General features: G+C 41.7%; 2 pseudogenes; one reads left to right on the top strand and one right to left on the bottom strand.

The window, feature by feature from the left end:
* Positions 1–1,942: 1,942 nt before the first annotated feature.
* On the bottom strand, positions 1,943–2,060 carry LOC134940388 (5S ribosomal RNA; annotated as a pseudogene).
* Positions 2,061–4,082: 2,022 nt separating this feature from the next.
* LOC134940377 (5S ribosomal RNA) lies at positions 4,083–4,200 on the top strand (annotated as a pseudogene).
* Positions 4,201–11,531: the final 7,331 nt, after the last annotated feature.

Here is an 11,531-nt window from a genome sequence, read left to right as displayed (position 1 = left end):
TTTGGGACTGCAATCACCCTGACAGGATTAAGTTCAGCTACATCATCTTGTGTTGACTCTACAATGTGAGGTGCAATTGTCTGTGCATGATATACAATACCGTACTTACCTGTGGACATGACCTCACCTGACCCTCCGTTAGGGGGCTTGACTACTGCCTTTACCGATTGGGCCGTGCCCACCTGGGTGTCTCGTATGATGGCTGCTGGAAAAGGTGCCGACATCGTGCTGGGCTCACTTTCTTGCTTGTAATCCTGAGGGAAGTTTAACATGGGGTGCAACTTGCACGGGTTAGAATTTGTACATTTATCAGTTTTCCTTCTATCATTATTACATTTATTACATTTATTACATTTACTCTTATCATCGTTAATACAGTTACTAAGTGCATTATTATCATCATATCCCAGTATGCCATTCTCTGTAGCCATTGTTTCTCCAGTTGCCATGTGTTTCCTGCTAGAGTGAGAACAAGCTGTGTAAGTTAATTCCCTTTGTATCTCACTTTCCTGTTGCCATAAATGTAAACAATTATAATGTCTATTCCGTTGCTTTCCGGATTGTATGAGACCTATCCTTCTCCTTAAATTTTGCAACACCTCAGGATCAAAACTGCCCACTCTGGAGAACTGTTCTCCATCGTTCACAGTCATACGTTCCCACTCATTGCATAAAACCTCTGTGTGTGATCCATATTTTTCACACATTATATACCTCGCCGACCCAACTGGTCGTGGTACTAAATCAACCTGAACCTTGGTTGATCGTCCCTTACTTGAGCAACTGGCCCCCCATTATTTGCAGGTATTGCCTTCTTTGCGAATTCCTACAAAAAACCAAGTTGCCTGAGGTAAGGCGACGGTGAAAGCTCAACGAGTGCCTTCACTCCCTCTCGCCCACGTTGACCAATACACCCAGAAACTGCATTAGCGCTGCTGTACTCAACCTAGGGCCCCTATGAACCGCTATTTACTGGGGCGTGTGGGAGTATGCTACCCTCCCCAGTAAGTATTGGCCGTTGAAGAATTCCTGAGTGAACAGCGAACCTCCCTTAAAATAAAAAAAAACCTACACAAATCACGTTAGAATGTACAAATAGCGTTTATGATCCCACAAAAACTGAATGGGTATCAAGGTAACCAACTAATGCACACAATTACGTGAGGTACAGTCGCACTTCGTATAAGTAACTATTACTTATCCGCCTTACGACCAGCGGAATCGGTTGTTTAGGCTGCGAAACCTTCAGCCGGAGCGTATTCTCAACACGGGCCTATATGGGTTTTGCGCCAACCCCCCTCTGGGTTGCACTCACTTACAATTGGGAAAAGAGGAGAAAAAGACAAAAAAAACTTTTTTGGGAGCACTCTTTTGTTATGTTAGAGATAATATGTATGAAGAAAATTAATAAAACTTAACCTTTAATCAATCCTTAAAATTAAAAACCTTTTTGTCAAAAATTTGAGACTCGTGTCTGTTATTGTGTATAAAAATCTTATTTAACCTTTTTAACAAATGAGGTATAAGATAGTTAAATAGGTGAAAATATCAAAAGAATGATAGAAGATACCAAAAAGTATCTTAAGGTCCCGGGTGTCCAGGGAATCACTGTGTATGCCAGGATTATGGATATCTTTAATAGACAGTATGTGCAGTGCTTCTAAGGTTTGACAAGAGCTTGAGGATGGATGTGATAAATGGATGGGAAGAATGAAAGAACTCCCCTTGGTGATGGTGGGGGAGGGGGTGGGAGGAAAAAGGAAAAAAGGGGGTGGGTTTGGAGGGGGTTGGGAGATGAAGAGGTTTGGAAAGGGAAGAAGTGGGGAAGGGGAAAGAGAGAACCACCACTGATTCTGTACTCAGATGAATCGGTACCACACTGATTATTGTGATTTTTCCAGACAAGAGAGTGTTTTAAAAATGGTCTCTTTTCCTTAAAAATGGCCCACTGCACCTGGTATTCTCAGGAGGTTTCCCTTCCTAGTACTGACCAGGCCATATCTGCTTAGCTTCCGAGATTGGACAAGATCGGGCGTATTCAGAGTAGTATGGCCGTGGGCCGTTTGATAGAGGAAAAAGATAAGTCACACTTTACTTGATTTGCGTTTTACATGGATCAGGAGAAAGTGGTCCGAAGGATATTTCCAGAAAGGAGTGTGTGGCAAAAATTAGGGGAAAAGACAGAAATAGTATGATGGAGAGGTATGTAACTCTCTGAATGAGAAGATCACTGGGGAATCAACACACCGCTCAAGTGATTTCTAGAGGATAGTGTGAGGAAAATATACATTCACAAGTTATATTGGGTATATGGCAGGTTCTGTACAGTGGGTATATTAAGAGCTCAAAACTGGCTCACACAAAATTATAAAGCAAGTGATCAATGGCTCACACAAAATTATAAAGCAAGCAATAAATGAGAACACTGTAAATGTATATACCAAAAAATGTGCACAGTTATTTGTACCGTAAACAGGGAACAGGAAAAATATAAATATTAAGGAATATATGTTGTTGTTAGCTCCATAAGTACAGATAGATCAAAAGGTATAGGTTTAGAGCTCAAGGCTGGCTCAACAAGAAACAATACTTGAATCCTATAGCATCCTGATTGGAGACTAACATCACATAATATAGTGATTACTTGAGCCTTGCAGTCTCCTGTTTAGAGGATAAAATTATTGAAGAGAGAATTGATAAAGAAAATAATTTTGAGCTCAGGGCTGGCTCACAAAAAGTTCTTGAACCTTAGAAACTGGCATAGCATAGAAAAATATTTTCCAATCTAAAGATACTGTTAGGCAACAGCATGCAGTAATGCATTAGTTCGTGGTAGATAGTATAAGTAATATATCATAAATTGACATCCATAAAGGCATAAGCAGGGAGATGGTGCACTCAAAGTAATAGTCTGGTTGGTGATCGAGGGGTGTAATACCGTGACCACGCTGAATGTTACCACTGTTTGTCCAGATGTCCCTCCGGCCTGCACCCGCTGAGTGTGAGAGACGCGGCCGTCCGTTTCCGGACTGGGCGTTGCCGCGGTGACGTCACGGAGGACGTCGTTCGACGTACGTTTCACCTAGGAAGGCTTGATCACGAGCAAACAGTGGTAACACTCAGCGTGGTCACGGTATTACACCCCTCGATCACCAACCAGACTATTACTTTCTCCCCCACAGACATTTTACTCCTGCGGCGGCACTTTTACAGTTACAGGACTTCTGTTTAAATTACCCATTGAGTGCACCATCTCCCCGCTTATGCCTTTATGGATGTCAATTTATGATATATTACTTATACTATCTACCACGAACTAATGCATTACTGCATGTTGTTGCCTAACAGTATCTTTAGATTGGAAAATATTTTTCTATGCTATGCCAGTTTCTAAGGTTCAAGAACTTTTTGTGAGCCAGCCCTGAGCTCAAAATTATTTTCTTTATCAATTCTCTCTTCAATAATTTTATCCTCTAAACAGGAGACTGCAAGGCTCAAGTAATCACTATATTATGTGATGTTAGTCTCCAATCAGAATGCTATAGGATTCAAGTATTGTTTCTTGTTGAGCCAGCCTTGAGCTCTAAACCTATACCTTTTGATCTATCTGTACTTATGGAGCTAACAACAACAAATATTCCTTAATATTTATATTTTTCCTGTTCCCTGTTTACGGTGCAAATAACTGTGCACATTTTTTGGTATATACATTTACAGTGTTCTCATTTATTGCTTGCTTTATAATTTTGTGTGAGCCATTGATCACTTGCTTTATAATTTTGTGTGAGCCAGTTTTGAGCTCTTAATATACCCACTGTACAGAACCTGCCATATACCCAATATAACTTGTGAATGTATATTTTCCTCACACTATCCTCTAGAAATCACGTGAGCGGTGTGTTGATTCCCCTGTGATCTTCTCATTCAGAGAGTTACATACCTCTCCATCATACTATTTCTGTCTTTTCCCCTAATTTTTGCCACACACTCCTTTCTGGAAATATCCTTCGGACCACTTTCTCCTGATCCATGTAAAATGCAAATCAAGTAGAGTGTGACTTATCTTTTTCCTCTATCAAACGGCCCACGGCCATACTACTCTGAATACGCCCGATCTTGTCCAATCTCGGAAGCTAAGCAGATATGGCCTGGTCAGTACTAGGAAGGGAAACCTCCTGAGAATACCAGGTGCAGTGGGCCATTTTTAAGGAAAAGAGACCATTTTTAACTCTCTTGTCTGGAAAAATCACAATAATCAGTGTGGTACCGATTCATCTGAGTACAGAATCAGTGGTGGTTCTCTCTTTCCCCTTCCCCACTTCTTCCCTTTCCAAACCTCTTCATCTCCCAACCCCCTCCAAACCCACCCCCTTTTTTCCTTTTTCCTCCCACCCCCTCCCCCACCATCACCAAGGGGAGTTCTTTCATTCTTCCCGTCCATTTATCACATCCATCCTCAAGCTCTTGTCAAACCTTAGAAGCACTGCACATACTGTCTATTAAAGATATCCATAATCCTGGCATACACAGTGATTCCCTGGACACCCGGGACCTTAAGATACTTTTTGGTATCTTCTATCATTCTTTTGATATTTTCACCTATTTAACTATCTTATACCTCATTTGTTAAAAAGGTTAAATAAGATTTTTATACACAATAACAGACACGAGTCTCAAATTTTTGACAAAAAGGTTTTTAATTTTAAGGATTGATTAAAGGTTAAGTTTTATTAATTTCCTTCATACATATTATCTCTAACATAACAAAAGAGTGCTCCCAAAAAAGGTTTTTTTGTCTTTTTCTCCTCTTTTCCCAATTGTAGTTCTCCTACAAAATTCCCGGGAGCACCGCCAATCATTAACAGTTCAAGAATTATTTGTCAACTGTTTAACTGTCTGTATATTGGTATCTCATTACTTTAAACATCTCAGTATTAATAATAATTGTTTGACTAGTGCGGTTCCACACATAATTGCACTCACTTACCTCTGACTTTTCTTAAGTCAGGGTCTTCAGAACTTCATATAGGTACTTTTAACGGATTTCTGATTTTAGCGACCTTCTGGTCTGCTGTAACACTACTTGCTCCTTTTACCTTATTTCACTGTTAACGTGAGATGCCTCCCACGCCACCACGTGCTTCACTTCACGGGTGTACTTCTACGAGATCCCGATTTTTCTCAAGGTTCACCCAAAAGAAAAATTCATTTGCATACACACGCTTCTTTCACTTCAAATATACTTTGATTTTTCTGTACAGAAAATTACTTTCATTCAGGTAACACAGGTTAATCCTAGAGGAGATGCAGCAAGAGAAGGATCTTTTTCCTTTAACTAGTTTTAGGAAACTGAAAAAAATTGTGCTATTATCTCGTGGCTTTCGTATCGCCTTACTAAAACAATGCTATTGTGTGATTTGTATCTAGTGGGCGTATCTGTACGCACGTTGTGTAATTTACGCCACGTGTGTAGGCCTCTGCGTTGCGTACGCTGTCTCGCACTCGGTGAGAGACACGTGTACACAGGCCGGATACGTCCGCAGTAACACAAATAACACGCTTCTATAAATGTAAGCGATATTTCACTATAAACGCTTACCAAACACCACACAGTATCTTCTATGCTGCTTGCGTGTTTTTACAATTACTCCCTTAAGTATTACTCTTTACTTTTAACTAAAATAGCAACAAATTTTCTCAGCACGTTATCAATGCAAATGGCAAACAGGAAAGTAGATATGTGAAAATACAAAAGTGAAAATACCGGTGTGTGTGTGTGTGTGTGTGTGTGTGTGTGTGTGTGTTGCGTATGCAATTTGCACCAAACAGAAATTAAAACAGTTTAAAAAGACAATAGCTTAACGTTCTTACCTTTCGGTTCCGGATCCCACCAGCATCCCTACAAATCAAGTGAAGCAGACGCAGACGCTTATCTGATCAGCACTACCGTATCCCCAACCATAAACACGGATACAGGGGATACTACCTTCCCGCCCTTTGCTGATGGATAAAAGTCTGCCTGGTTCCGCTTGACTGTGGGTATGAGGAGGCCCGTACGATGCCCCCAATTGATAAAGTCAAATATTTACCTTTGAACATAAGCTATATACTTATTATGGACTAGTACGCAATCGGCGCACGGAGTACCGTAAGGGTACGCACTTAGCGTAGCAGACGCTAAACCGTGGGCGCGACGCACGAGCAGCACGTACGCTCACGGGCTTACGCTTGGTATCGAGCACGCTATAGGCGGCCCGAGTACCGTACTGCTACGCTGTTGGCGTAGCGGATGCTGTGCCGTGAGAGTGAGACACGAGCGACGCTGACGCTCACTGAATGACACACTGTAAACCTTGTTTAACAACACACTGTAAGGGTATGCTTATACTGTAAACCTTAGTACTGTAATATTACCACAAAGTAACGCTTATTGACCTTGATAATATGAAAGCTGTTTGAGCGATTGAGACGCACAGAAACCCTATACAATAACTGGTGAAACACACAAGACCTGGTAAGGTTCCAACACCTTCGTAGAAGATACTTTAGTATTAAAAGGGGAAAAACAGTTACAGCTTATACACTACAGACCTAACATTAATATCTAAACAGAATAACAAGAAATAAATGTGAACAATAGCGAACGATAGCAAACAGAATAAACACAAAGATAATAAAATGGCAAACACTTAAAGGATAACAAAATGAGAACGAATGGCGTACATAAAGAATAACAAAATGGCTACAGAGAAACTTACACACGTGGGAATGATTCGCAAGCGCGTCCTGGACCAGCCCTCAGCCTTCAGTGTGAAAACCTTTGTAGAGAGAGTGAGTGCTGGTCCAGCAATGGTGGCCTTTATATACACAACATACAGTAACAATACAATGGTCCCTATAATCTTATAGTTCATTGGACACAGGAATGTGTCTCTGCATTATAAGAAAAGGTCATAGGTGGGTTCGAACAGGTGGGCTGTGTCTATTTCCAACTGCTTAGGTGGGAGGTATCCTCAGGATTCCTGCCGCATGGGTAATGAACAGCAAATACAGTAAATGTCTAGAAACTACTTTTAAACATAACTATACGCAGGAGCGAACAATCTCTTCCTAACCAAGACCGAAATGTTACATTTAAAATACTCTACAGCTGGATACTAGACACCTTTGTCTGACCCTTCATATCATGCAAAGAGGAATTTCTCTGTCCAAGAACCGTTTACACTAAACTTACTTGCTGACATTGTTAAGGGAAATACTATCTATAAAACACACTATTTAGGTTAAATATGTAGCGATCGAGTCGCTCGCTAGACGCTCACAAACTCCGCCGTAAATACACATCTCCATGCGCAGGAGACGTTGGAGCGTCCCTTACGCAACCTGAGGGGATGCGTACGCACGGGGGAGTGGGTGCACGAGCAGCGGGCATGTGCATTGGAGTTAGTACAAGGTATTGTGAATCACGATATTTTTCGACTTTGACAACACACACAGCACCCGTTACCACACTCACACAGCAGCACCCCTTACTATACACACCGCAGAACCCATTACTACACTCACATGCAGCACCTATTACTACACCCACATCAGCACCTGTTACTACACACAGCAGCACTCGTTACTACACTAACATCAGCACCTGTTACTACACACAGTGGCATCCGTTACTACACTCACATCAGCACCCGTTACTACACACAGCAGCACTCATTGCTACACTAACATCAGCACCTGTTACTACACACAGTGGCACCCATTACTACACTCACATCAGTACCCGTTACTACACACAGCAGCACCCGTTACTACACACAGCAGCACCCGTTACTACACTCACAGCAGCTACTGTTACTACACACAGCAGCACCCGTTAACTACTACCACCTAGAACTCATTCCCCATTCAGTAACCAATTTCAACATCCCAGTGCCCACTAACACATTCACCTCACCACACAACCACCTATACACATACACACTTCACACACATACTGTAATGTACACACGCACACAACCACCACCACACATTTACACACAAAGTACACACACATAAAGTACACATGCACACACACACACACACACACACACACACACACACAGACACACAGTACACCCATAACCCACCATCACATACACACACGCATACAGTACACACACATGTACACACTACACACACATAAAGTAGACACCCCCCACATATACAAACACACAGTACACACTATACACACTTACAGTATACACACACAGTACACCCCCACCTGCATAAAGTACACACACCCCCACCCCCACATATATTCACAGTATGCACTACACACGCATATAGTATACACACATACCGCACATACAGTACACACACACATACTGTATACACACACAGTACACACACACACACACACACACACACACACACATAGTATACACGCACATACTGTGCAGTACACACACATACAGTACACACACCACACATACAGTACACACACATACAGTATACACACACAGTATACACACCACACATACAGTATACTCACACTGTACACACACATACAGTACCCACACACATGCAGTACACACATCACACATACAGTATACACACCCAAACACATTTACAGCACACACACACCACCCATACTGTACACACACATACAGTATACACACACTGCACATACAGTACACACACAGTAAATACACATACAGTACCCACAAACACAGTACACCTGCATAGAGTACACACACCACACATACAGTATACACACATACAGTATACACACACACAGTACACACACACACACACACACACACACCACACATACAGTATACACACACTAATTGATGCCACTAAACAAGAAGCCATTAAACTTACCAGGCTTCCTGCACCAGCAACCCGTAGAGCCTGGGCGTGGAGCTTGGGACTGCTAGTCACAGGCTCAGGACCCTGAGTGAAGGAGAGACTGGAGGAGAGGGGCGGCCACCACACTGCCTGCATGGATCTCAGGTGAGAGTGCTGGAGCCGGAGGAGATGCACAGTAGAGAGGATGGCCGCTGGCAGTCTGTGACAGGAAAGAGATTTTCCCTGTCACTGCTGTCACGCCTGTGGGCCTATTTTCAATGGGGGGCCTGGATCTGCAGTTCCATCCGCCCCATTGTTAATCCGGTGATGCCAGGAGCAAGAATTAAAACAGAGGTACCAGTGGTCAAAATGAGTTTGGGGATTATTCAGGTTAGCAAACTAAAAAAGGTAGCAACTGGGCAAAACCATGTACACTGCAGGTGGGGCATATGTAACATGTGCAGAGACATTTAGATTTGTGTGGGTCATATTGTTTCTGTGCATGGTAAATACTGGCTGCTTAGTTTCTACACTGCAATTTAGATTTCAGTTAAAACCTGGCTATTATTGGTTACAGCACGTCGCTGCTCTTTGTCAGCTGCTTTACAACTTCTCTGCAGGAAATTACCTGTTAGAGAGCCAGTGCTGCAGTCCTGCGGGGCCTGTTATGCAAAGAAATATCAGTGGAGTAAGATCTTTCTGGATTTATATTACTTTCAAACTTTAGAACAAAATATTTTGTTTGGGTCCTTCAAACCAGCGATATTTGTACAAACTCCAAATTTGACAGCTCTTAGTTTTGACAAAATTAACATGTTCATTTTAAACAGAAAATTTGAGAACCATAAAAACCGTTGAACAAGTAATTTTCTAATGAGATGCCTGATTCATTGATATGAATTGGGGAAGCAGCTTCTCTAGAAAATAATTCCAGAATCTATATATAACATTCTCTGGTAAGCCCATTGTCAATTGTATTATTTCTCCATGATGCATGTTCTAGATTCTCTTTATTTTCCTGTACTCAAACATTTTTTTCTCTCTGGGGTATATTTCAGCTAAGTTTTAGGAGCAATTTTCATTATGTCCTCCAAATATGAAAATATCTGCTCTAATGTCTAGTAGGTTGTAATAATAATAATAATAATAATAATTATTATTATTATTATTATTATTATTATTCTTCATTTGTTCCATTTGTTTTTGTAAATTATGCAATTATTGTTTTCTCTTAACCAAATAATTATACCTAATTTAATTTAATATAATATTTTTTTTTTTTGCTTGGTTTGTTATTCTCATGAGCCTTCCGCTTCTCATACTGTTATTAGAATCTAACTTCAGCTGGCTATTGTCCATTTTATCTAGTTTTTTTAACTTTTTTTGCCAGATACTCCATGTTCCATGTCATTATATATAAGTTTTCTTAGTGATCACCTCAATATACAGGACTGCATAATAAGTTGGAACATTATAAATAAAGAATAATAATAGTGGCAGAATACACAGAGTTGAGAACCTTGACACCCGAATGTCATCATGGTCATGATGTCGACAGTACATGTAAGTATTAAGATTATCTGTCCAACCAACCAATTTGCTGGTTGGAACAAAAATCTGGCAATGTATGGGAGCAACTGGCAATCAACCATTTGTTCCAAAATGCTGGAAAAATGATGAATATGGTCTTTCAGACAAATTGGTTAAATTAAACAGATTTAACCAATTTGTCTGAATAACCATTTGTGTCCATTTTCCAGTGTTTTGGATACAAATGGTTGTCATTTGCACCCATACATTTCCAGATGTTCATTCCTACCAGTGAATAGGTTGGTTGGACAGATAATTTTAAAGTGTGTGCCAGCTTTTAGGGTAAGTTTTATGGTTAGGCTGCATTAAGGGTTAGAGCTCTATCCAGTGACAGATTTTACCTATGGGCTACAGGACTGCAGTACCCCCAGGAAAATCTGCCACTTCAGTGAGCTCAGCTGAGTCAGTTGCAGTCTGTGTGACTGCACTGGCTCAGTGGCTTCACTGTGACTGACAGTGACTTCCTATTGGAAGTCCTACCTGCCAGTCACCCGCAGGGCAGGAGATGTTTCTTCCCTCTGGGACTGCCAGACTGGGCTGCGATTAGCAGAGAGCTGGCTTCCTGTAGGACGCCAGTTCCTGCCTGATCATCAGCCTTATCTGGCTTTTATGGGCTGCGGCCGATGCACTTCATTGAAGCCAAGCCAGGGGTTTGTACATGCACACTCAAGCAGCCAACTGCACACATGTGCATGTCTCGGCACCTGCCAGATCCATTGGGCAGGTGCCGGGACCCAGCTGTCGGGGGACCTGCTCTCTCTGCTCTGGCATGGACAGCGGCGGCTCCTACCTTTTTTCGGTCAGGGATGTTGCCACTCCAACACTGTAGAAATGCTATGTTGACATGGACAATGTCAACATTATGATAATGCAGATTTCCACATCACATGTTGACAGCAGCAGTGCAGCAAAATGACCGGGAATATGGTGCGGCGGACAATTTCCCAGTGTTTGAGTATATGCAATGGGGAAATCATCGTGACATTTCTTCAGAAACATGCGCATGCACAGTAGATACGGGCACAGCACTAGAGTCTGCTAATGTTCAGTGTGATGCGCTGCCAGCTAGAAAGGAGGGGGTTTGAATGGAGACTGCCACAGACCCCCTC

Source organism: Pseudophryne corroboree, chromosome 1 (assembly GCF_028390025.1).
Source record: "Pseudophryne corroboree isolate aPseCor3 chromosome 1, aPseCor3.hap2, whole genome shotgun sequence".
Classification (NCBI taxonomy): Eukaryota; Metazoa; Chordata; class Amphibia; order Anura; family Myobatrachidae; genus Pseudophryne; species Pseudophryne corroboree.
The sequence above is the reverse complement of the archived record's forward strand: the minus strand, read 5'-3'. Positions and strand labels throughout refer to the sequence as shown.